At 39.2% G+C, this 26,705-nt stretch overlaps 2 long non-coding RNA genes across 2 annotated transcripts; both read left to right on the forward strand.

Moving 5' to 3' along the window:
* Positions 1-2,753: 2,753 nt before the first annotated feature.
* On the forward strand, positions 2,754-13,613 carry LOC129206224 (uncharacterized). The gene is made up of 4 exons (XR_008577060.1): positions 2,754-2,870; positions 3,986-4,061; positions 4,548-4,658; positions 13,476-13,613. It is a non-coding gene; the product is annotated as an uncharacterized LOC129206224 (long non-coding RNA).
* A 10,055-nt stretch (positions 13,614-23,668) lies between these two features.
* LOC129206225 (uncharacterized) lies at positions 23,669-25,557 on the forward strand. The gene is made up of 3 exons (XR_008577061.1): positions 23,669-23,846; positions 23,927-24,059; positions 25,382-25,557. It is a non-coding gene; the product is annotated as an uncharacterized LOC129206225 (long non-coding RNA).
* Positions 25,558-26,705: the final 1,148 nt, after the last annotated feature.

Below are 26,705 nucleotides of genomic sequence, written 5' to 3' on the forward strand. Positions count from 1 at the left end.
GTTTAACGGAGTAGCCATTATCCTGTGTGCTGGTAAAATACTGTGCCAGTGATGAGGGGGTGGTACTAATGTAGCCTGTTGGTTTTTTAGTTCAGGCAGAGCTACAAAAGTCCTTTGGTTTAGGCTCTTTTAGGGCTGCCCAAATGCACCACTTTTGCCTGATACCACTTCCAGTAGCCTGTGATTTGAATGGTGTCAAACGAAGCACCTTCCCACTGATTCTTTCTGCAGCTTATTCCCTTTTATGCTATGAAGAAGATGACAGACCTTGGCAAAATGGGACTTCTAGGACTGCCCATAGGTAGGTGCATAGTTGCTCCCAACTTTTACACCTGAAGCAAATTATTAAACCAATTATTTCTGGACATCCCAAGAACAGAAGGGTCATGGGTAACTCACCTGAGAGCAGTTCTGCTCTGTCCTGTCCCTTATTTGGGTCAGTTAACGCCCACACCCACCTGGGTCACCAGGCAGGAGTATTGCCCTAAAGTGCTTTCTCTTAAATGGGCAAGGTCTAATGACCCTCCATCTTCCTTCTTCTGAGAGATGAGTGACAGTGGTCTGATGGGAAATAGTGAGTTCTCCCTTTGAGGTATTTGATGATAGAGAAATTTCATAAAATTAACTGTAAGTTTCACATATTTTCTGCAAATAGTTTTAGCTTCAGTATTGATGGCCCAATATATAAATGCTTTCACCTACCTAGCCAAATTTTGTGATATTAAGAAAATCGTATGTATTTGGAAAACATGAAGACTTATTTTTATGAAATAGCATCTGATAGTTAAACTGCCATATTTTTTCCAGGCTTCTTTCATTAGAGAGACTGATGACTATTACTACAAATAGCCCAGAGCATATTCAGTTATGCTGGAAAGAGGGTGAAAACGACATGCTAGAAGCTACGCAAGAGAGATGATGCACATTATTCTAATTTTATGAGGTTGTAGATCTTGGCAAAACGAGAGATTTATAATGCCACTCCCTACAATAATTAAGAAAGTGTGTGTCTGATTTATGTATATGTAGTGGGAAGATGGGGTAATTTACTGCAAGTATCACAGAAAACAGATTCTCTGAATAAAAATGATCTGTGCAATCTGTATTTTCTCAAGATACCTCACAAAACTCCATCTTCTACGCTAGTCATGAGATAAAAGTTTATTCTTCAAAATGAAAAATATCTTTCTTTGCTTCTGTAGTCAGCCATTGTTTTCTCTTTTGTTTACAGTGATTTGAAGCTAGCTAAAAATATGTTGTTTTCAATGAAAATCATCCCTGATAAGCCATTAACATAATGTTTTGTAAATTTTGCCTTCTGAATGAGAACAAAAATTAGGTAGTGTTTCTTTACTTCAAACTAAGTGTTGGCATGATTCAGCAGGTCAGTTGAGAGTATGCTTGTTGGTAGTTAATAAATGCCATTGAAATTACTTTTTTTAAAAAAAAAAAGTAATTTCTTTATCTTTGGAGGAATTACTATTTTGATGACTCTGGAGCAGAGAACAGTGGTAGGCTTATAGACTGTGTTGACTTGAGGTCAGGGACAACTGTATGTATGCAGATCTTGAGGTAGAGTTTGTTAAGGCAAGTTATTTTTCACAATCTTTGAGACCAGATCTTGTGATCTTTTCCCCTTCAATTACAACTCAAGATTCAGTTTTCAGATGACTATGTGGAAAATGAAATAGTTTAAGTCATTTGAATGAAGTATATTTTTTGTATTCTTTAGGTTGCTTGCTTTGATAATTTGCTTTGTGCTTGTTCCAAGAGCACATAGGGAAAGCAAGCCCTCATTAAGAATAAAATGCAGTTTCTAGGGGACATTATAGATAAAATTTTGCTGGTTTCAAGAGGGACAGTAAGTTAATACTTCTTATTGTCATAACTGTTAATTAACATGTCAGGCTCTGTTGTAGACTTGATGAGACTGTCTCATCTGGCAATGTTTTAAAGGGGAAAAACAGGTCTTAAGGTTGGGGGTTTTTCTTCAAATCTTCTCCATTTCCTCCAGCAAATCCTGGATTTGACTCTGATCTCACTTCCAGTTGTTTTAGACTAGGGAAGCTCCACGGATGTTAAATAATATTCTTTTGTTTTAACACAGGATTCAATCAGAAAATTAAAAATGGCACTGTCGCGTTAATCATGTTTCCCATTGTTTGTATTAAGAGTAAATAATCAGGAGTGCAGGTCTGGTTTTGGCTTTTTTCTGTGCAGCATTAATGGACTGTTTATTAATTCAGACTTTCTACCAAATGTGAAAACTGGCTTCATTGCCTGATTCATAGTTCATTGATAGCCCTGGTAGGATTCCCACTAATGGCAGTGACCTTTTGCCCCTCATAGTTACTGCTAATCTAATAGCTGGGGCTTCGAGTGTGGAACTAACTAACAATCTGGATTCATGCAAAGGTGTTTGGAGGGGTTTGTTGTTGTTATTTTTGTGGCTTTTTGTTTCCTAACATGACAAAAGAAGACAAACATCAAAAAGGTTTTGTTTGGTAGTGTAGAAGACCGAAGCGGCAACACTGCCTCAAGCATGAACGGGCCGAGCAGCAGGCAATTCAGCTAACCACTACTGCCCCCCGCCCCGTCCCGCCGCGCTCCGGCGGCCCCTTTAAGGTGCGAGCGGCCGGTGTTCCGGCGAACCTGGGACATTTGAATAAGCAAGTCGGCACTGCGCATGTGCTGCTCGCGCACCTGCAACCGTTGACTCCACGCGAACTGCACGTGAACAGGCCGACGTGCCGTAACCACGACAACTCCTGATCGGGCGGGACAGCGGATTGGTTCGGGGCGGCAGCTGCAGACTCTAAAAGGAAGGACCTGTGGAGACGGAACGGACTTCTCCACTGAACTTAAAGAAGGTAACGATCGATCCTGCGAGACGTCGCTGGATCCACGGTGGTGGCTATCACGCTTGCTATTCTCTCTCCCTCAGTCTCCCCCTCCCCCCCTTTCCTTGTTCTCTCTCCTAACTGTTCTCTGAACGCGAGTTGTATTTCAAGCACAATAAAGGGTATCTTAGTTGGAACTCCTGGCTGAACTGTATAGTGTTGCAACCTTTAATCTTGGCCGATGCTAGACCCCGATTTAGGAGGTAAGCTTGTGATTCTCCCCAGGGCCTGGGGTAGACGCAACGGAGGCTGACACGAATCTGAGTAGAGCAGCCCCCGTTTGTCTGCTTGACTTACTGGTTTCAAATCTTGAGTAGAAACCGATATCAGCCACAAAGAAAAGTCATTTTGCAGCCTGCCTAAGATAGCACCTCAGACTAGTGCAACTTACCTCGCCCCAAACGGGCCGAGACAGCTAGCAACAAAAGAGCAGAGGAATTAAAACTATGTGTACGAGTATCAATATATACATATGAAAACACAGCACCTGAAGTGTCAGTTCTTTCCAAAAGTAATCTAGTTTGTATGCTAATAATTTTTCAATGTACTGTCTGTTTTCTAAAGCAAAAATCTGTAGCTGGCAGGTACAGATTATAGTAGTGTAGCTAAGTCTTTTAAACTCAAGTAGGGTAATCTAATTACAGTTAAACAAGAAAAAGTGAATGTGGCTTTGCAAGTTTGTTTTCTTACATGCTTCTCGAAAGAAAGAAAGCAAGCATCAGTAAATATCTCTTGCATATGTGATGTGACACTGTCAAGTTTTAAAGGATTTTTGTTTTATGGTTCTCCAGTGGTGTTACTTTTTGTTCATACAAACTGGATAAAATATTATGTCTGCTGTTACCTCCATCTATAATATTTATTTCCAATTAAGTGTTCTATTGTTTTTAACAGAGGAGGAGATACACTATGTGAAAAATTAACTCCCTTGAAATGCATTTAAATCATACAGACATACTGTTTTATCCATACTGTTTTATCCAGTTTGGCATAAGTTACCTCATGTATATAATGTATTTATTTGATGACTATAGCAAATTTCCTTCTTTACTGTGATGTAGGTCTGAGCTTATCTCTCTCACCAGATGCGGTCATCCACTGGGGAGTGAAAAACTTAAACTAAGAGGACTTTGCAGATAATACCTTTGATGATGTACTTGTGTAAGTGTAGTTGTGTGCTGTTTCTTGAGACTTTTCTTCTCTTCCCCTAATCTCAATGTTTTACTTGAAATTTGTGCTCTCATAAAGATATTGCTGGAAAAAGAAACAGATTCGTGCATCTAGTCATCTTTCCTGTAGCGCACAGATAATATTACTGAGTATTCAGGACAGACTTGGGACTCTCAAACTCTTATTTCAAGATTGCAACTGAAGACAGGCTTTTTTTTAATCACCTTTCTATTTCCAGGATTAATGTATGTGTTTACAAAATGACAGCAGCAGCACATTATTTTGAAGTAAAGTTTGTATATAGCCAAGTCAAATGCATGTATACTCTGTATTTCAGTATGGCAGAGAGGGAACTTATCTTCTCCAAGTCTCAGCAGTCCAGCTTTTCTCACAATCATGTGAATAAGGAAAGCCAGCAGTTAGAAATGTTTCACAGAAAGGAAACAAGTAGTTATCAGTAAGAGCTTTTTGTTACAGGATCCCCGGACAGCCATGCACATAGGAATGAGGACTTCCATACAACGTGGAACTGGGATTTGTGCACGCCTGCACGCAGCTCTGGGTGTGAAACAAGGACATCAAGAACTGGTAAGTACCATTTTGCTGCTTGTACCAAATTACGTACAAGCTTTTTGCTGCCTGGCAGTATTCTTTTCCTCTTTCTGAGTAAGTTTCTTTTAATGGTCATAGGTGGCAGACCCCTTGTCTAAGCTCGTTTTCTTGTGTGTCAAAAGGAAATATCTGAGGCAGGGGAGTGAACTGAAGAGAAACAGGAATGCTGTGCAAGTAGGATGAGACTATTCTGTGTGACTTCTTTGAGAGAAAATACTAAGAAGGGGGGTACTCGAAGGGGTTGTCAGTGCTGTACAAATGCGCACTTGTGGGAAAGAAGGAAAGGGCATTTCTCATTGAATACTCTCATCGAAACATGTCTGTCTCATTTCTTTTTCTTCATTTTATGTATGAGTCGAAAGTATATTTGGACAGCTTGAGTTAAATTCTGGTTTTTACCTGAACAGTACAGCTAAATCCTTGTGTACTATAAATTGGCACCACTGCCCTGAAATAAAGAAAGCTTCATAGAATATGCAACAACTGATGCAAATCAGAACTAGAAGAAGAGTATAATGTAATGCATAATGTAGATGTCCAGAAACAAAATTTTTCAAGAGTAGTTCTCCAGCTAGCTTGTTTGGGTGACTGAAATATCCTGAAAAGTATATTAGAAAAAAAAAAATCTCATAAATTAAATGAATATAGCACTTCAGGAGTTTCTAACTGGGCTATGTGCTGTACCACAGTAATCCTAAGGAATGCTTGCTTCATATATGTGTTATAAACATTTTAATATTTAGTATAGCTCCTGTTTTGAGGAAGGATTATTTATGCCTAATCATGTGTGGAGTTGAGAATCTGTAGGATATGCATCAATAAGTGGTGTTTAAACTGAGGATATATACTGAATCTAACAATGGTACTAATGATACAAGGAGTTGCAAACAGCTAGAAATGAGGTTCACAGCTTTATAGGGTTTACTCAACAGGACAAAAGCATCACACCAAATTGATTGATTGATGCCTGCCAAAGCTCACACAGGGACAGAGTTGAATAACCTGCCACAGCACTGTTTTGGCCAGAAGCCTGGAGGAGCAGACTGTGAGGAAAGCATCTGTAACAGTCAGTGACCCCATACCCCTGGATCAGAACTTGGGGGAGACCAGAAGCTGTTGGCCTTGAACAAAATGAATGTAATTGGTCTTGTCTTGGGAGGAAGAACTGTTTTTGCTGGCATGTTTCCTCTTCAGCTTGGCAAAGAGCAGTATGTTATGGTAAAAATTTGGAAGACTATAGACCATAGGCTGGCTGTGGGCTGTTGCCCATCTTTCATATGATCCATCTTCAACACCACAACATTTTTTCTTCACAAGATAGCAGGGTTACAGATAGGGTTTTTTTTCTGACATTAAAATGGTTCCGCATTCTCTCCCCAGGATAAGCTACCTCTTCAGCCAAGAAAGCTTCAGTTCGGGTGCATGGAGCCAGACGCACACTGCTTTTGGCTGCATTTGCCAGGATTTGGCATTTATATTTCTGTCTGACTCTTTGCCTCCAGTTGTAGCTTTTCCTATTCTTACATTTGCATGTGAAAGGTACTCTGGGTCTTTTGCCGGTGTCCTGCACCTTAGGCAGTTTTATAATGGCCTAAAAAGGTATAAAAGAGGCCTCTTGGCATAAGAGATCATCCAAACTATGCTGCCAGAGCTGACCCACCAGTGACAGCTACGCAGGAGGTCTTTGTGTCTTTGCACGTTTAGCCATAACTTCAGAGCATCTTTGTTTCTCTGCTCATAAGAGACAGGGTTGTGGGTTACAATGTCTTGTCACTGATTCCCTCTTCTGAAAGATTTCAAGGAGTAAGTGAAGGATGGGCTTTTGTGAGGAGGAATGGTGTGAAAAGCGTTGAGAAAGGATGGAAGCAGAGTGTTGGAGAAGGCTTTGGTTTAACATGCCAGTGAGTTAAGAATTTGCAATTTCAACCTCTTTTTATTCCCCATAGTGAAAGATTGAAAAGGAGAGATTTAACTTTCCATTAAAACAAAAGCTTTAAGCATAATGATCTACATCGAGAGCAGGCATTGGGTTGGAGAACAGGACTGTCAGCCTTTCAGGCCAGTAAGAGCCTGCTGCCCACAAAGGTAGTGAAGGATGCATGACCACATGCCTTATTGATCAGCAGGGGTCATCTGCTCCTCAGAATACAAAGTGGAGGTAAATACTGAAGAGGTGGCATTGAAAAAAACAATCTAAAAGATTGTTTCTGGGGACGTTGTAAAATGAAGGTTAATCCTGCTGTTGAACTGAAGTCCTTCTGGCAGGTTGCTTAAACTGTACTCTTTTATCTGACAGTACAGCTGGCAGAAGAGCACAGCTTAGGGGAGAACGAGAGTTTTGGGATACTCCATCATGCCAAGACTGTGTAGAGCTTCATCCAGCTGATCTACAGCTGTTCTCGCTCTGTGAAAAAAAGGAAAAAAGACTCATTTACCGGGAAGCTTGGAAAATAGCTCATAATTACTAGTCATGCAAGAAAGAAGGGAGATCAGAATGGGTGTAGGGGTATTATTGGTCAGCTGGACTTTCAAAACTCAAGAAAAAGTTTGGCTTTGCATTTTGAGTAAGGTTTCTTCTTATTTTAACTCCACAATGTTCTTGTTCCCTGTTTATTTTGGCAAGTTGCTAATTAGTAATATGATTCTTGTCTGTGATGGCTTATATAAGGTATCCTGCATTCTTGAGTGCCCAAAACTCTCACTGGCTTTAATGCAGGTTTGTGTTACACTTGCAGTTCATGACTAGGTTTCATTTTAGCCATCTATATTTAGTTGTTCCAAGGCACTGTTGAGGGAAAAGAATCTGCCCCAATAATACATCTCCAAAGAATGCTTGTAGTGTAGAACACTGTATTTATCGAACAACTTAGCACAGTGGCAGAGTAAATCAATGCTTGGTATAAAAACATGCAGTTCTTTTAAAGTATATGTTATGCTAATTACCAAGATGATATGTTGCATCTCTATGCCCTCTTTTTATCTTGAATGTTACAATCATATCTGTTGTTGCATTTAGAAACTGGGGGCGGGGAGAAGGTCACGTATAACACTGGGTCTCATGATTGTGTTAAGCCAGCCACAAAAATCAGATGTATTCACAGATTAAAAATCAGGGAAAAATAGCTCTTAAAATATGTCGGCCACAATAAATTCCACTCCCTAGGTTCAAAATGCACTTAATTATATTCAAGAACAGCAGAGTGACCCATGCTTATCATTGAATGATAATTGGGATGGATGTGAACTGAAATGTACACCACAGTGTGACAAAATGCACCTGCACCACTGTTAGGTGAAAACAGATAAGCTTTCAAAGAGCTGGATGTGAAAATTTTTTATGCATTTTTTTGTAAATCATTGAGACAATAGTAATAAAAATGCCGTTATAATTTGAATCAAATCAGGGTCCTACACCAGAAGTGATATATTTAAACTCTCAGGTTTTCAGCCCTTATCTGTATAAAGTAATTCTAGACTGAAAAATGGCAAATGCAATTCAATGTTAATTGTAAACGGATAAGGTAAGCTGGAACAATTCATTGAAAGTTATACCCTTGTTGGAATGTATCCTTTCACGTTATGTACTATGCTCAGAAATCTCCTTTGCTCAGCAAGAGCAAAGTTACTATGTCAGCCTGCATCCTGAAATGATACAGATTTGGACTGCCAGGTCTTCAGCCCTTTCTTGTGTCAGAGGTTTGCCAGGAAAAATTATAAATAGTTTCAGCCAGAGAACCATGTGTTCTATGCAAATGAAAGCAAATAGTTCTGGTGTTAATCATCTCACTTGTCAGTGAGCAAAACAAAGCTTTTGAAGCTAATTCAGAAATTTCCATCACATCAAAATGCAAGCTTTGCTGGCTCTGCTTACCTGTGCAGTGTTATTCTCATATATACACATAAATAGGATTGCCTTGACTCAAGATCTAACAAATATATCCTGATTTAGTGAACATCAGTTGGAAAGCCGTATTGAATCCAGACTTCTTTATTTGTTTTGAAAATAGCTTGCTGGATGAATGTACCAAAACTTCAGAAACATTAGTGGTCATTAATGGAAAACTGCCCTTGCAGTATGTAACAGCAAACCATGCCATGAGTCTTGCCTGGCTCTGGTACAACCTCCCAATCTACTACTTTCATCATCTTCAGTGAGGTTTCAATACAGATGTTGCCTTATTTCTGAGACACAAAACAAACCCAATTTAAAAGGCTGTTCTTTCTGAAGATGGTAGAGATTTACATCTACATTGCTCTTTCCCTTTAGGAAGCTCAAAGCATTTTACTAGCTTTAAATAGCAGTGCTTTGTATCTGTCACCGTACCTGTCATTATCTCATTGTTAGGGTTTGTATGTTTGGTTAGTAACACATGCTCATTCGCCTGATTAGCACCATGCTTTAATTTCATTTAATAAGTATATTTTGGAGTCAGAATGATCTTCATCAACCAGAATAATTTAACTTTGCCGTGTAGAATTAATTAAGATGAAGACTGTCAAATGAAATGTAAAAAATAATCAGTGGTTCTCATTAAGAGATAATAATGATATTTTTTTTGTTTATCAGTTTTGTTTTGGTCCCAGCATCAAATTTTAAGAACTACTACATGTTGTGAACATTCATTTTAATACATTTGATCTCATCTGGCACCATGCAAATAAATAAAATCCTTAACCGTCTTTTGACAACCAATAATTAAGAGTGCAAACTAAGTACTGAAAAGGAGCGTTAAGAATAGGTAGCTAATTTAGGCATACATCAGGAGTTTGATGAAATATGTAACATTTGAAAGATTAGCTGAAGCAGTCTCTGTCAGAACTTAATGACTGTCTCCAAGAACTGAGTCCTGATACAGTTTTGGGAGATTTGAGACAAGGCAATAAAGGAAGTGCTGTTAAGAGGAAAGAAAAAGGAGGACGTGGGGAACTGTAGTCATCAAAGAATTGATTACTTTCAGTTCCTTTTCAGAATGTCCTACTTTGGGAATCTAACTGTCACCCTTGTTGTGTTTAGGTCTTGGCTTGTTCTCTGCACATCAAAGTACTACACCTGGTGTTGCTCAGCACATCGCCTGTGTGCCTGTACTAGATGTACCTACTTTGGTATCCAAAACTTTTTACTAAGGTCTAGTGGAACATGCATAGGCAACAAGACTGTAACTATAATGTAGATGTCAACTGAAAGGGTGTTTCAGGTGGGGAACTAAGGATGTTTTTAAAATCTAGTTCATTAATGACTTGGAGTGCAATCAGTGGAGCAAGTCTGGATGGGGAGGGGTTTGAAATGACTCAGACTATGAAAGTGAGGATGGTGGATAAATTGGTGAAATGGCCTTAAGTCAATGCATGAAATTCAGTGCAAAATTGACAGTGGGGAAGGCGAAATGTAACATACAAGTGTAAAATGGACTGTGTAAGCAGGCAATAATGCCGTGGAGAAGGGTGGAAAGGAGTTTTTAATGGGTCGAAACATGAGTCAACCAAGTGATGCTGTTGCAAAAAAAAAAAAAAAAAGTACTTCATTCTGGAGTATGTTAGTAGATAGGTGATTTGTCAGAATGCGTGTGTAACTGTGCTCACTAGTGCTAGAAGCTTATTGGGAATATTGTGTATAAGCACGTTTAAGGTAGAGAAGTTAGAGTTCAGAAGAGTGTGTCAGGGCAATAAGAGGTTTAGAAAAACTGGAGAATTTCGCTTTGTTTTATAGAGGATAGAAGACTTGGTCCAACTTTTCTCTTTTGATAAAGCTTAGATGTAAGAAGTATGGTGCTGACTGATTTGGCGTGTCCCCTAGGGATAGGACAAGAAGGAGTTTGCAGGAAAAAGACGTTTTGATGTCAGAGAGAGCTGATCTCTGGAAACAGACAGCTGTTCAAAGTGTCTGTGGAGTCTCTTCCTTTGGAGATAAGAACAAGACAGACAGGTATCTCCCAGGAGTGCTGGGATATACTTTCCCTGACTGGGGAAACTACTTGGCACCTTCTCTCTGCCAGTGTGCCTGTTTTCTTCCAAAGGTGAGCAGAGTATGGAGGAAGGCAGTAGGCATTCATAAGGAGTGCACTTGCTTCATGGTACTGCCTCAGCCAAGGAGTCAAAGTTTGGCCTAAAACACTCTTAATTAAATGAAAGCTAAATAATACTCATAACATGAAAGGATATGTAGGTTAAAACACAGATGCATGTTGACCTAGTAGAGACACTGTGGACTGGAAAATAATTTTGCAAATACAAAATGTTGGATATGTTTCAAATCAGGGAAAATCTTCCTTCTGTATGCAGTTTCTACATCTATGGCTGCATCGGTTTTTTTTTTTTTGAATTTCCTTTGTGTTGTTACGTTTCCAGGATTGTGGTAAACAAAAAGTCATCAAAAACTGTTGAAGGAACATGAGCTTTGTGAGGTTAGAGACGTCATCCTGATTGCCTACAATTAAATCCAAGAAATAGAAGTCTCACCCTTTCTAGCTTGTTATTGGGCAGTGAGCCCAATGAAGTAATTTTCCTTTGATTATGCAGCCAGTCCTGAATGTATGACTAGATTTGATGACTGCATGCTGTGGGTTTGGGGTTTTCTTTTTCATTTTATGGATTTTATTCTGACTAGAGGCTACACAGTATGTTATGCTACCCATCAGACTTGGCTACAGCGTCAGGCTTGAAGAACAGTGTTCTTTTCTTGCCAACTTATTCAGCCTACAGTCACTCAGCCTACAACAGCTTGTCAGCTGTACTTAAAAGAGCCAAATAAGACTTTACCGTGTTTCTTCCCCTCTCCCTTGCAAAAGACAGTATGTTTCTTGAATCAGATTGGGCAGAAGTTCTTGTGGTATGTGGCCAAGAGCTCAGTTAAGATCTCTTGTGTTCAGAAGAGGCAGCCTGGTCCTGTTAACTGTTGAGTGCTGATGACGAGCCAGGAAGAAAATAATTCTTTCTCGTGGAGTTACAGGATTGTTCTGTCCATAGCACATCTATGTTTTTATGAGCTTTAGCAAGCTAAACACAGAGGGAGATGTAATTTCCACCATTATACTGTGGCGAAGAGAAGCAGCATGTCCTAAGATCAGAGTGAAGGGCTACAAAACTACACAGGAGGAAAAAATGCTGTTAGGAATAAAATCATCCAAAGGCATCCATGCAACACGTCATTGTTGTCTGATACAAGCTGAGAAGAATGCTCATCAGAAGCACTCTCAGACTAGCCCATAAAACTTTGCAGGAAAAGTGCATTTCAAGATGAAGTTGCTCTGAGCACACTGCCGGCAACAGAACAGATACACCAGCAAGAGGAACGAGGAATAACAGTAGAAGCAAACCTGGCATCTGTGTTTAGGGAAAGACTGACTACCTGTAGCTCTTCACACCTTGGATATTTCAGCATACCTATGGAGGATCACGTGAAGGTAGCTAGTACCAGAAACCCACAGATTAATCCCTGGCAATGTAGCTTGCTCACTCTTACGTACATTGTACACTCTTTGGGGTTGGAATGTTTTAAATTCTCTAATAAAGGCACCCAAATCATGGTGCGCTCCACCTTTTGCAGTTTCCGCTTCTGAGAACCCACTGCATGCCACTTTTGCTGTTGTGCATTTTAGCACGGCGAAGTACCCGCTAGGGTACCCATTTTAGGTTAAGCAGGCATCTTAGATTCCGATATGCTGAATGAGTTAATGGCACAGTGGAGAGTCTGCATCTGGCTACTCTGGCTGTGCGAGTGATGAACAGAGGAGCAGGAACTGGTGAAAGAGCATGACAATAATTGTACCAGAAAAAGAGCAGGATCATCATACAGACCTAGACCATTGTTACAGCTCTAAAATTAGGGACATAATCATAATAAAAACCTCATATTCTAACTTAATTTAGGTTCTCCTAGAAGAGCTGCAGATGCTTTCACCCCACAAGCTATGTTGTCTGGACAAATCTTCACGAGTTGTATTCATCTGCATTGCCTGCCAGCCATGACAACACATGTGGTTGGAAAGGTTTTTGTGTTGTGGCCAGACAATGCTACAACTCATCTCTCCCTCCCCTTCTCTCTCTGCCTGTCTTCCCTCCTCCCAGTCTCAGTCCCACTAGGCTTTTCTTTCAAGTTCTGTTGCCAAATTTTCTGCTTCTCTCCTGTCAGGCATTCTGCTTGTAAACTGCCAGAACGCTCTTTTCTTCTATCTTTTCTTTCTTCTCCCTTTTCTGTAGTCTTTCCTCTTTCATTTCACATTAAAACCTATTTTCCCTATTGCCATCTCGTGCAGCTTTTGCCTACAAGTTTCTGTAATTACAATTTTTTAGTGTATGTGTGATGTTTCCTTTTGCTTTGACTGGTGTAGATTGCCTTTCAGAGCAAGTACCGATGCAGTTTGTGCTTCCAGGTAACAAGTACAATACCTCACAGAAAAGAAAAAAAAAAAAACCTCAAAAAACCCCCTCCTATAAAAGCACAGACGTGTGAATTGATATGAATATTTTCAAACTACGTTTGCTTGAAAATAAATTCTTCTTTTCCATAAACTTCACAAGTTATTGTGAAGGAATATTGTTAGAGGAAAAAAAAATTTTAGGAGTAGTTTTCTGCAGTATTATATATTCTGCTGCTTTTACAAATGAATAGGGGACTTTGAAGTGTTCTGTTAAGCTGAGAGGGAAATATAGCATGAGAAATGGTGTCTTCTCTGTAAATGCTGATATGTGTATTTTTAACACCAAGTCCACTACTATCAAAACGCTTTCCTATCAGTTGTTGAAAACAACTTTCTCCGTATTTGAGTAATGTTTTGTATTAATTTATTTATCTAGGATGACGAATAGCAGGAACACAAGAGATTTTCCTGGGAATGCATCCAAGAAGTGCTAGTGGAGGCTTTATAGTTGATCAGTTTGTCAAAAGGAGTACTTTTTCCAGCATGCAACATTATTCACTTAATTTTTCATTAGACCTTTTAATGTAAGTACTATTAAAGCAAGCAGCTGTGATATGGAAATGTTAATTTATGCCAGATCACTTGAAGTACTGACTTTTCATCTGCGCAGCAACAAGCTGAACTATAGGTCCTGCATATTGCTAAATGATAGCAGCCACAATGCAGCCAGGCTGCGCGCTCCCCCAAACACCACGCACTTACTACAATCTTCCTTAAAGTTTGCTCTCTGTTCATATATCATAAGTGAGTGTTACTCATAAAGGATTTGAAGTCCCCAAGCATATGTGTCCACTTCCACCATTAAAGTGGATTCAGGTGCTTGGCATGGCTGTCTCCAGGCAGACTTTCCTTAAATAATTGATAGCTGCAGTCCCGCTGCCCATGGTTCTCTGTCTGGATGTACTCACATTGCCTTTATAGGGCTTTTGTACGAGCCGCTGGCTGACAGAATGCGTGGTAAGGATCTCTCACTTTCTTTTATTAATGTGACCTATTTTCACGTTCTCAGGTGACAAATTATGCCAAATGAGCTTTCTTACACCTATTATGATATGAGAAATTTGTATGTCAACCACAGCTGTTCTGAAAGTCTTGCAAAACTTTTAGTGGTGTGAGACACTGGGATTTGATTGCCGGAAGATGTTGAATGAAAAAAGGAGACACCTTTCAAATATTTAACTGTGAAGAAATGTCTTGCAGTTTGACTTACCTGTTTTCTTAAGAGATAGCTATAGTGCTCCTATGTGTTGTTACACTCAACATCTTGTTACAGGCAAAAGGCAACATAGCACGAGTTGAACCAAGAACTTACCGTTAATCTAGTTAATATTTTGTTATTCCAGTCAAACCTACCTAATTAATTGAAAAAAGCCTCATAAATGATATGGTAAAAATGTTACAGAAGAAAGTCTTCCCATTACCTATTACCCTTTTCTATGGTGCTATATCCACCCTCCCTCTGGGTCCTCAGGGCCTTGGTTTTGGCCTTCCTCAAAAAGAAGGGGGTGTTTATAAAGATGTGTCAGTATGCTGAGGACAAAAAGCGTTATTGTTTGTTATGCAATGACTATGAATTTGTTCCCTAGGTCCTCCTTTTTATCCTTTATAAACAGATACGAAATTTGCTGTGGGCACAGACTCATGTAGTGTGTGAGACCAGACTTAGTAGATTTGCAGACATGGTATGTGCAAACAAAGCAAAACATTGCACTGGCTAGGCCAAAGTCAACTTTAAATAAGGCCTCGATGATGTAATTCTATATAATTAATAATGGATATTTGGTGGCTCTTGCAATGTAATGACTGGTTTCTTGATAAAGTTTGTTTGAAAACCAAACTGTTTCATGACTTGCAAATGGAATTAACTATTTTTATTATAGCAGCACTGCATTGTGCTTTTCAGTTGCAATTGCACCAGAGGAACTACAAGTGATGTTTTATGTAACAAAAGAATGGCTACTCCCTCTAGAAAAAAGGTAATTTCTCTCTCTCAAACATTTTGCTAATTTCATTGGTATTTACAATTTTCACAATTGCTTTGGAAATTCCCTGCTGCAGCTCTGAAATTTTGAGAGCAAAACCAAAAATTATTTAGAGACTGAGGGAACTGATACGTGAAAACAATTTGTAAAGAGTAAGTATTTCCCAGACAGTGGAATGTGAGAGTAGTCTGCATATATTTGAAAGATACAAGTGCTTAAGTCAGAGGAGAGGACGAATGTTATATCAGCCTTGGGAATAGCTGATTCTGTTAGTTGTGTAGCATGCTTTGGACCTCCTCGTATGGAGCTCTTGCAACAAATCCATGAGAGCCTGTTGTTTTAAACGAGGTGTTTTGTTTTCCTGAAGACTAAAACATGTATGACAAAGTTTGCTTTCATGTGCTTGGAACTATTTGGATGCTTTTGAAACAATCTTGTGCTTGAAAGCTTGAAAAATGCTGGTTTTGTCAGGATGCTGCACACCTGTAGCCTTCATTGATTTCAGTAGTTTGCAGTCTCCGTCTCATCCTGTACCAGCTGTTCAGCTCAGTGTCATCTTCTTAACTACAGACAGCACTTGTGGCCTAATAGAAAGGAACTTTGTCTCTTTTTAAATCTTTGCTTTCTCAGTCCGTGTAATGGACTAAAGTACTAAATTCTTGTTTGACCCCACAGTTAAGGATGGCTTTATTTCACAACAAGGTAAGGCCCAGTATCACAGACAGGCCACTGAATTCTGTATACCTCTGGTACTACAACATAAATGTTTTGTGCCAGTGTAGTTTAAATTAAAAAAAAAAAAGTTCCTTTATGCATTATGGAAGCAGTATATTCAGTACAGTAGCTTGTTCTGACTTTTTTTCTTTTGTTTACTTACAATTATTAACTCCAGATCATTTATTCTATTAAAAGCTAACTTACAGTTTTCAATTGTGTAATTTCCAGTATGCTACAGGCTACTGAATTAACAATAACCTAGGTATATGCATTCAAAAATTGTCCAATATGAATAGTCTACTTTCATGTAAACATTTCAGGCATGTTTACAAAGAGGAGAAACAAAACAACTTGGTTTAGTATGTTGTTGGTTTAGATCTGCTGTCTTCTGCTAGCAAATCTGAGCACATGCTTCATAAGGCTGAAAACCTGGAGATCCCAGAGCATGATTTTGCTACAGTCTTGGAGTCTGGAGAGCTAGAAAACCCATTCTCCGGTCCATACGTGGTCATTTTATATCCTGAAATAAGTAAAGTTGTAATTATCTTGTTTATTTTGCATGAGTAACTACGATCACCTTTTAGAATGGTGATTGTGTGCATGACTTTCCTTCAGTTTGGATGATAATATGCTGCAGCAGACAGCACCATGAACAACATAAAGATGGGCTTTGGGGGGAAACACAGTTTCAAGTTCAGGAACATAGGAATGCATTATAGTAGACGTTTTCACATCATTAGATGCTGCATTTTGGGTTTTGTTTGGTGCTGGGGTTTTTTTTTGTGGTTTTTTTTTGTTTGTTTTGTTTTTTTCTTTAGAAGGTATCACAGAGACTACCCTTATCTAAGGAGTACAGTATTTTTCCCTACCAGGAGGTTGGTATCTAATTGAATGGCTTCCACATGGACAGCAGTTATACATCTTGAAGTGTACTAGACTTCTGTCCCTTAATTTACTGTGGAACCAGAATTTTACTATATTCAGATTGCTGCCTTTTTTCGTGTTTGGGTTTTGTCGGTTTTATTTTCATTTTGTTTGATGTATCCATTTTTCACTGAAGGCCACAATCAATTGAAGTTAATAAAATCTTTGTGCTCATCTTCCCTCTTCAGGGAGAATAAACCAGGGAATCAAACCAAGTTGTAGCTTATGTGCCATTCTAATTCATGGTTTGCACTGTACTTTAAAAAAAAAAAAATAGAATGAGTCTCAAATTTAATTTCTTATGTTTGACACAGTGCTTTCATAAAGGTACTGGCAGGTCTCAGCAGATGTGACGTGGTCACATTCACCATACCATTTTTCTGTAGAGCTCATGAGTGCAAGATGGTGGTACCCTTGGAAAACCCATAAAAATGGAAGGAATGCTGCAAAAAATCAATATTTTGCTGGGCCAAATTCTGAAGTGTATGTTTTGATCTTGCAAACGTTATTTTGCCTGTGAAGGGGAAATAAATTTGTGTAGATAACTGATTCTGACCGGTGCAGCAGCATGCTTGCCCTCAGTGAGGGTCTGTGTGATCATCCTTATTCTGATGCTGGCTCTGAGGTGTTTTCAGTCTGAGGGCAGAGAGAGGGGAAGAGGGGTTATCTTGGGAGAAGGAAAATGAGGTTCTCTTTACAAGTTCATATTAGTCATTGCTCAGCATAGAGCAGGGATGAGTCTTTAAAAGACACTTGTGTGTCTTGTGTGAGTTCTGTGTGAGGAAAGACACACAGGAGTGGTTGTACAACAGTGTGACAGACAGATGGACAGGGGGATGGATTGGGAGGGACAGGCCAGTGCAAAGCTTAACGACAGGGATAAAGAGTGGGGGAAAGAGCTGTGTCAGGTTTTGAAGTGGGACAAATTTTACATGGTAGCAGATGAGCATATGGCAGGTGGATTTGAATGGAGAAGGGATGTGATCAAATACTGAGTGAGGACAAGCTTGTGCTTGCTACATCTTACGTGCTTTGGGAGAGGGGCAAGAAACACAGCTTGGAAAGCCAGAAAAAGGAGTGACACAGTAGCTAGGACAGAGTAAGGAAATGAAAAAGAAATTAGTGGTGGGGATGGAATGTAAACAACCACCCTCAGAGATGTCACGGAAGAGCAATCAATAAATAGAGTTCGTAGATGGAGGCCCTGGGTTTTGTATTCCAGGTGAGCAATCTCCTACTGGATCTGCAGAATCCCTGAGGGAAAGGGGGAAGGAAATGAAGACATGTCAAATATGAAAAACTTAGTGTTTGGCTGCATTGTTTTCCAAGTCTGTCGGTCACTGTAAGAAACCTCTATGACAAGCATGGATTTGTAATGAAAAAAGGTACTATATCACATCAACCAACCTTCTCTACTGGTATGTCTGAGGGAAAGTAAGCTGGCTAGATACAGTGGCTCTGACATATATTCCCATTTCTAATTAGAAATATTTTATAACCCACATCTCTAACAGAATTTGGGAGAAATTATTGCAACAATGTATTGTTACGATGTATTGCAAGGCCACAGTGGAATAATACTTCTAAACTTTAAACATTCTGCATCTGATCTAATATTGCAGCTAATCCATCAAAAATTGATCTTGAAGTCTCTCAACAATGGCTGCTGCTGGTGTAAATGCTTATAATGAATGCTAGTGTTGCCTTTCTGAATAGGAAAATGGTACTCTCTAAGTCTTGAGAGCGACAAAAATAGATCAATAATTTGTGGGAAGGTGGGCACTGATCTTCATCTCTAGATAATCAGTGCTGCAGTTTCCCCATGTTGAAAATAAGGTAGACGTTGTTTAAAGTACCACCACAGAATCATTAAAATAGGACCAGAGCTAACCCCACTCAAGACAGGTCCAACTATACCTAAACCTCTACACATACCCTGAAACAGAGGGCCTGCAATTGTTCCTGTCACAGCACTTTTTTTTACAGTGATAAATGGCATGCCCATGCATGTGTGTTGGGGAGTCTTTTTTCCATATAAAAGTCACTGCTATCCTTTCTTTCTTTGATTTTTGTAAACAAAGCAAGAAGTATCATAGAACAAATTTTACAGCAGCTCAGCAGTAAATTCCTACTCTTAAACCCAAGTAAAGTCAAGATAAATGTTATTTCAAGAAACACTGCACCAAACCCAGAGATATGTTATATTTAAATAGTGAAAAGAAATATAGTAATTTATGGACTAGCCAATCTGCAGGCTTGCTGATTAAGAAAACAGGAGCTTTAAAGCCTACAGATAATGTTGGCCTCATATGTAAATATGTTTGAATCACACTAAGTTTTGTTACTTTTCTTACGAGAGAATTTTGAGAAAAAAGGTCTTTGAGAATGGACAGAGCAATAGCAGAGTATATTAGTTGTGATGATTTATTTCTTTTCCAGTGCTTTTGGATGACACATTCTTGAAATACTAGTGAATTAGCTTCTCTCAGCTCAGCTGTTGGAGCTGTTGTTTCTCCTCTGCAGGCATTTTGCTATGTCTCTGTCACTATATGTACTCACAAATGCAGTATTTCTTGTGGCCTCATATTTCACATACAAACACAAAAAGAGAAGTTTGGGCTATATGTCAGGAAAATGATTTTGCTGGAACAATTGGATGCTGGAAGAAACTGAAGCTAGTTAAGCAAAGTGGACTCCCATTTGGGAGCTAGCTAAACATCAGTGAAAATTATACAGGAAAGGAGTAATTCTGCAAAACTAAGTGTAGAAACTGGATAATACAAGCGATCATTTGTGATGAGATCCTTACTGTCTATTATTTGGATAGAGAAAAACAATGGTCTAGTTAGTAGTTCCATGGAAAAAGAATTGAGACGCCAGCATTTGCAGAATCTCAGTGAGTAATAATTGCAATTTTAAAGCTATTATTTCACTATTCAGAGTTGTACTTGAAATGGAAAGAAAATGCTTTTTTTACCAATGAAGATGCATTGAATTCCAACATGAAACGTTCAGGTGCTGCTGGATAATGGCCTTTGTTATCAGTGGTTAAATTGCAGGAATTGAGTCAATCTCGTTACCCAAAGCACATTTCAGTTAAATTCTAAGAACAGGAACTACTCACAGTGAAGTAACATGGGCAGAATTTTCAGAACTAAGAGTAGGTAGCCTTTGCAGGTGGAGTTGTCCTGTGTTTTTTGCACATTAATATTGAGATCCTAACAGAAATCTGCCTCTGGCCATGATTTTTGGCATTTTTTCCTATGGAGCTTTTCTGTTTCTAAAGCAGTCATTTAGGGACTTCTCCATTAAAGCTCATACAGGCGAAGAAGCAATAGAGAAGGAAGTGAGTAAACCCAAGGCAAATACACATTTTGATTATTAGTACGTTCTCATTCTCGATTTTTTGTCACAGCTTTCAAATACCATTTTAGAAGAGAAATAATTGTTACAAGATCCAGGTCATTAATTTTCTGGGAGATTTGGGTTCACAAATAAGCATGACAGTAATGGCTATATGACAATATTTTCATAGTTTAAGAGATAGCTCAAGACTACGCCTCTTTTTTTCACTACCCCATATGTTTTCCTTTTTCAAATTATTATGATTTAACGGAACGTTACGTGATTGTTGCTTCATTTAACCTTTGAGCTGGCAAATAGATAATGATGAAATGCGTGATACAAGAATTAACTTCTAAATTGTAGAGCAGTAATTTAGAAACAGTGTAGAACAATCTAGTATGTGCTGAATGTTTGACTTTTTCCATAAATGCATTATAATTCTCTGGTTATTAAGAGAGCTATCTAGTGGTTACAGATGTCATCAGCTTTTGTCCAACAGCTATCAAGGACTGTATCCAACTTGAAAAGAACAGAGTGGTTTAAATTATCTGTGAATAATGCAAGGTTTGGAATTAAGCTCTGTAACATAGGAGGACAAATTGTGCCACCTGCTATGGCTTTACAAAACTCTCTTTTTGAAATACAGGTTTCTCATCTGACTAATTAAGTATTTTAAAATAAAAGTAACAGCCAGAAATGTGAATTGAAGTGTTATGCTGGGAAATACAGTCTAATGAGAAGTTGTTGTGTAGAGGGGGAAAAAAAAAGGCAGAATAGTTGACAAGTGGCATACAGGAAATTTGGTTACCAAACATTTGTCAAAACAACCCTTCCATGGCCTACCCTACTATAGAGGATAATCAGCATACTAGCAGTCGGTATGATGTTCGATGGTAGATTGCACCAGCATGCTCTGTATGGCCTAAACACGAGTAACATTTGTTTGCCTTAAAAGGGCATGAGAAAGTTCAGACCTAACTGAAATATCAGCATTTTTTGTTTCTAGAAAAAAATTGGATGAAAACCCCCTTGAACCACAATGGAAGTTATTCTACCTCTCAGTACTAGTTTTCTGTCTAAGCATGAGGTGTACTCTAGCAACTACCTCCATTAAAACGGAGTTGTGACTGCAAGTTCAAAGCTGTAGTAGGAGTTCATTTTCATTAATTTAGGATTGCGTTTAGTCCTTTTAAGCTAATAAGGTCTTGAAGAGTCACAAAACTCTCAGCTCACATCCTGGCAGGTAGATCATGCAGAAATGAGCTCTGAAATCTTTTCAACTGTTCTGAATAATTAATTACAGCAACAGAGATTTTCCCGAATGGACTCTCAGTGCAAGGTATTCCATTGCACTGTTCTTCTACAGAGAGTGCCCATTTTTTTCTTTGCACTCTTTGTCTTACATCCTTCTAAGCACATGCTGTTACCTTTTTTGTGCTACTTCATATTCCCATTATTACTTCTTCCCTTGGTTAGGCCATTCCAACATAGACATTGCACCTGCTTAGATATCTTTAAAATTACCTCTACAAATCCCTAAATCCATTACAGATGCAAACAAGAACCATGCAGTGAGATACTCTGTCTTTTGGACACCAAATTGTCATCAAAAATCTCACCATCACTTCTTCACCTGTTCATGTGGTACCCAGCTGTGCCTTGTTGGCCTCACATTTGCCTGTATATGAGATTTGCTGTTCATTGCTGTTCAGAGATGAGATTTCCATTGCTGAAAGACTCTGTGTCAATCTTTAAGTTGGCCCCTGTGTCTTCTTCCAGAGAACATGCAGAATTAGGTTTTGATGGGGGAGAGGGGAGGGTTTTTGTTCTTCCATGTGCGCTAAAATATAAGTGCATATTGTAAAGAAAATATAGCTGTATAAGGAAGCAGATTGGTTAGAGTGAAAACTTCTAATAACTTTGGAAGCCAGTATCTTTACATGTTTTACATTATAGTTCACTATGTTAACACTTGGCCATGATGCCGTGCATCTCCTAATGCATCAGAATTATAGAAACATCTGGGCTAAATAGCTTCATGCCGATCCACTGAGAAAATTCACAGAGGATTCAATACTTTTTAAGATATTTCTTTTTATATCTAGGATAGTAGGTTGCATTATGCTTATATACCGATTTATGAAACACACAGGAACATTTTGGGGTTTGGGTTTTTTTTTCTTTTAATCTTTAAGTGCCTACAGGGCACATCTGTGCTGCTTTATTAAGAGCTACATTATGACTGGACCCTTGTGTGGCTACAGTGTGGGAGAGGGAGCAGAGAGGTTCCTTTTCCCTTTGCACAGCTCGTCAGAAGCCTGCCAAAAATTACAGACCTCTCCAGAGCCAGGAGTAATCCTTTAAAAGAAAGATGTTTCTGCTACATCTCTCTCCTGCTGGCCAGGAGAGCTGGCCGACCATGTGGGAAAGTACCAAATTACCCTGCTGCAGCACAGCCAAGGTGCTCTTGTTTGAAGCCCCTTTGCTGCAGGCATTGCTTCCCACATACCGTCTGTCCCTGGCAGGCCATTCTGGTTGGATTCTGCAGGAGCAGCATGTTCACTGGCATCCTCTGGTCCTGCAGAGATACTGTTCTGGGGACACCCAGCTCTGTTTTGGTGTGTTTGTGACCTACTGGTACAGAGAGGACAGTCTGTAGCAGCCATTGAAATATGCCTTTAGATCTTTCGTAGGACGTGCACAACTTGTGTGGTCTGTAATGATGTAAGTTGATCCCATCTAGTGTCAGAAGGGATTTTTGGTTTCCAAAACTTCTCTGCCTCCCTGAAAAGTGTGCATGTTGTATGTTGCACTGCTAGATAACCCTTGTAAAAACCTAATAGTAAGCTGTTGTTTCCAGGTATGACTTTGGCCTGTGCATTGCAGGTTGGTGTTGTGCATCTTGAATTTCAGTCCAGCAGATGATCAATGTGGGAATCAGTCTGGCAGCAGATGAGATAACTGCTGTTGAACTTTTATTGTTGGGAAGACATACATCCTCTTTCTTAAAGAGGTGAGGGATTGCTACAGAGCCTTCCTTTTTTCCATTGGAAGTATTCACATGCTGGATAGATCCTTGAATTGCTTCTTTCTGGCTCTGAAAGCTCAGCCTTCATCTGGGGTTCAGGTTGGACTTCAAATGAGGCAAGAAGCTGAAGAAGAGCTGTTTTATGTGTAAGAGACTGGACTGTCCTGATGGCCTTACCTTCCAAGGTAGCAAGTTTGCTCAAGTTAACTGCTTGATCAGGACCGAGTCCCAGTCGTGGATTAGAGATCTACGGAGTTGAGAACACAGAGTCAGATTGGTACGAGGGTGACGTCTTTCTGTGTGGAGAAGAAAGTGTCGTCATCTGTGTGTTTCTTTATGTGTTGGATAAAGCAAATTCAGCCGTGCTTATGTGGCATGAAAAATACGCGTACTTTTTTCCAAGTCAGAGCCACCAATTTTACTCACGTTGGGCAGCAGTAAATTAAACTGTTTCTCATGATGGCTGTTTCCAAATAGTCTGATAAAATTTTTCTGCTCCGTGTCCTTAATTAACTTGAATGTATTTTTCTTCCAGTGAAAGTGATGATTTTTCACCCACTGTACTGTTCTCAAGCTGATGTGATAAGCTCTTACACGAATGAAAAATCAGTTAATGCAAAATACAGCAGCTTAAAGCAGAAAGGGGAGAGACGGACTGCAGAGCTGGGGGCAACAATACCAGATTGTTACCTGACACTGATCTGCCTGAGTAGAAATGTGAACTTCGACTCCAGTGTACATTCTCTCAAAGGTAGGAATTTTGTGGGGTATAAAGACAGACCTTTCCTTAAGGGAGACACTGCAATTTTGTGCTGATTTGCTCTTCACCAGGCCAAAGAAATGTAGATAAAGAGACAGAAGAGCAGCAAGACATCCTGAGGATACACTGGAAGACTGAGGTGATGCCCTGAAAGCTATTTCTCTTGGCTGTGGAAGCCCGATTGCCATTTCTCTCTGTTTTGGGGTAAGTTCCTGAAGTAACAGTCTGCACTAGAGGCGTTGCCGCTGTTTTGATTTCCTGCTACAACACTTGTTTCGTTAACTAACTCTCAGCAGTCTAGTGAAAACCTGACTGTATAGCCCAGAGATGGTGTTGCCTGTGTGGTGGAAACTTGTTCTCTTTCTTAGATTAGCATCTGCAAACAGGGCCTTGTGACGCAGCAAGCAATCTGCTGTCTGTTTCTTTCTACTCGCTAGAGTCAACTAAGTTTTGAAGTCTTGTTAACTTCTGCAATCACAGGAAGAAACTTATTTTAGACATAGATCAGTAAATGTTCAGGTCAACCCATAGTGTGGGGAGTTAATCTGTTTTATATGCATATAAATGGCTTTTCTGGGGATCATAATCAACACAAACTCTTGTCTAGTGTGCATTGTACATAACATTGTGTCACATGCTTCTGTAAATAATGGCTGCCTGGACTATTTCTGAGCGTTTAGAGACAGCACAGGTCAACACTGAGAGAATGCTGGCACATAGTGCTTCAGGTCATTGTGAATTTCCCAGCCTTAAAAAAAAGCCATAAACAAAACTAAAATGTCTGTGATGAGGCCTCTGAGAGTGTTAGCTTCTCAGGGTGTGATGGGATTTTCTGTGACGAGAACAAAGTGGCTCTGTCTGAGGACTGAGTTTTCCTCGTGACTAATCTGAAGCTGTAGACTCAACCCCAACAGGAACTGGTTTCTCTACTCTGTGTTCCAGCTGCTGGGCACAGTTTGTTGACTTTACCCTCTCCAAACTTTGTAATATGTGTACTTAAAAGAAAAAAAAGTCTCCTACAAACTTCACAAGATGAAAGACACCACTTCATAAGTCTTCCACCTCTGAGTACAGGAAGAAAGTGCCATGCAACCATGGTTAGATTTAATGCATTGTTGCCAAGTATTCAGAAAATATATTGAGGAGTGCTATATGATTTTTGTGTGCGCTGGAATATAGATGTGGAAAGCATGAATGCAGCTTCATTTCTTTCCTGTGACTATGGTTTGTAATGACTTTAAATTGCTTAAAATGTTTTGTCAAAGTGTGGCTTGATGAAGAAAAAAATCTTGTTATTGGTAGAAATTCTACTTTTTCTCTCCTTTTTTGAGGCCATGGGCCACCAAGAAAGCACATCTCCCAATTCAAAAAGGGCAAATTTTATTCCTTTCCTCTATTTTTTTCAAACACCTCTTTTACTTCCTTCCAGAAAGAAGAAAATAATCCAAAGTGCTATCGTTATTTTATTTATTAAAATCAAGGAAAACAGTTTGATTTTTTCTTTCTTTTTTTTCTTTTCCTGCCAGCTTTAGCTGCAATACAGAATGTTTCTGGCATCTGCTTTCCTCTCCATTCCTAATCAGCCTGGTACTGCCCCTTGTGATGACTGCTCATGTTCTGCCTTGACAACCCACTGCTGCTGTAGTTTCTGAAACTCTGTGATATAAATGTCTGTATTGGAGCCATCTCCCAAAAGTGAAAAGCTTGGGTATGTTACAGAGATGTACTTCTAACGTCAGTCTGCGGGGTCTTCCACAGACTGATGTATAACATACTCTGATTTTGAGAGCCACTTGAAGATTCTTTTAATGACATTTCTCATTATTACTTTCACTGTCAAAAGTGAAATATGAAAAATGGGGGGGAGGGGCCCAGTAGTACTTTAAGGTTTTTGGTTTGTTTTTTTTAATCTTGATTTGAAAAATGACGAAAAAAATTTTGCCTGGAATAAATGCCAGGGAAAAGACATAGCACAGTGCATTTCTCTGCATTAAATACTAGATAAGTGATGCAGCTGGACTTGTTCAGTTGGTGTTCCAGATGTTTTCAAGCTTAAGTCCCCAAATGTGCTGGTAATTGGTGTGTTTTCTAGCATTCAGAAATACCCATGTATCAGCAAGAATGAATTTCATGTTGTTTCTGCTTTGCATCAGTTTAGATGCACTTTTCTCAGCTATTTGTAGTGCTAAAACCAGTCCCGCATTTCAAAAATGCATAGTGCCAGGTATCGCATTCACATTGGTTAAGGAAATGATTCATGAAATAAAAGCGGGTTTTTCCCAGGAAATTTATACCCATTGACTATGTGTCCAAGAGGATCACATCATCAGCTCGAGAGAGAAATTCCATTCTGAAAAATCACAGGATGACGTTCTCACTTGTTCTTATGGCACCATGATCTCAATCAGTTTTCTCAGGTGTTTTCAGATGGAGAAGGATAAATGATGCAAGCTGTTATGTGGATCAGTTCCGTTTTTATTTAGAACTATTTATTCAGGCTTCTTTTTTTTTTTTCTTTACTATTCTGAAATTGGTGCAGTGTTTATTTGCAATGTTTGGAAAACATTTGATGTAGTTTGTTTATCTTTTAAGTCTTGTTAGAGTAGAAATAAGGTAGGCTTGTCAGCATGTTAAGTCATCCATGTGCAAAATGCTTCATGGATGTTAATGTAGAAACCATTTAGCAGTTAGATGGTAGGATGTTCCTCAAAGAGGCTCTTTTAAGAATATTTTGTGTTGTAAAACAGAAATCTGGTGTTGAGAGAGAAACAAACTAAGTGCCCTATTCTGTTCACTAATTTCTTTTATTTATGCTTTAGCTATGAGTGGATTCTTCATAGCTGATAGGAA

Source organism: Grus americana, chromosome 4, assembly GCF_028858705.1.
Source record: "Grus americana isolate bGruAme1 chromosome 4, bGruAme1.mat, whole genome shotgun sequence".
Classification (NCBI taxonomy): Eukaryota; Metazoa; Chordata; class Aves; order Gruiformes; family Gruidae; genus Grus; species Grus americana.